This window comes from Centruroides sculpturatus, unplaced genomic scaffold (genome assembly GCF_000671375.1).
Source record: "Centruroides sculpturatus isolate CEXI.00-Female unplaced genomic scaffold, Cexi_2.0 scaffold174, whole genome shotgun sequence".
NCBI classification, from domain to species: domain Eukaryota; kingdom Metazoa; phylum Arthropoda; class Arachnida; order Scorpiones; family Buthidae; genus Centruroides; species Centruroides sculpturatus.
Genome location: NW_019384420.1, coordinates 908622 through 909675, shown reverse-complemented (window position 1 = coordinate 909675; position 1054 = coordinate 908622).

Below are 1054 nucleotides of genomic sequence, written 5' to 3'. Positions count from 1 at the left end.
TTATCCGGACAACCCCAGTCCCCAATTGATTTGGAAAATCGATGCTCTACTGTATTGTTTTTTTGAAGCATTGCATCTGTACTGCCGTTATTAAACTATTTACAATATCTTTAGTCTTGCCAAAGATATATATATCTTTAGTCTCCCCGTTATGTATATAGAAAACGTCTAAAATTATCTATAGAAATAAATGTTCTCTTATAACAAAACGATTTATTCCAGAAACTCTCGTTCAAATCGTGCGAAAAAGTATAACCGAAGGGCCATCAAAAATGGGTATGGTTTCGACTCGTAGGAGAGTTTCTGGGATAGTAATTATCTCAGAATCGCTCGAGAGATTTTAAAATTATGCCAGAATCCATCGTATTTTTGCCCCTGCTCGACGTCTTTCCCTCAAAATGATGAGAGTTTCTGGGATAAAAGTTAAACACCTTTAAAAATTTAACAAATTATCCCAGAGTCTCTCATATATATGTTATGGACAAAGTGATTAATCGGTCATTATGAATAATGACCAAATAGGGCGGGCAGTGTGATAAATATTGATTAATTTATCAAATTGACCGGTCATTATGAATACTGCTATCACCTAGTCCGGCAAAGTGATAATACAGTAGAACCTCGAAAACTCGGCTCTCGATAACCCGGCACTCCGGATAACTCGGCCACAACCTGGCAGGGCAAAAAAATCCTTAGATAATTAATTTTCATCATAGACAGCTTTATAAAAGTATTAAACCTTTCATAAAGTATTTTTCTGAGGTCTTTCTTATCAGGTAAATTATTGTACACAGTGTATTCATTAATTTTTATTTTCATGTAGTAAAGGCTCTATGCCTTCATAAAGTACGTAGTTTTCCTTTGTTTAAGGGTATTTGGGCAGTTTATTCTCTGTTATATTCTCAAGTAAACAATACATACAAGTACAGTACAGTATTTTCTGAGGAAACACTCGTACTTATTTTTTTTAACCCCATTCTCGATAACCCGGCATTTTCACAAACTCGGCCACCCTTCGGTCCACATTAGGCCGAGTTTTCGAGGTTCTACTGTA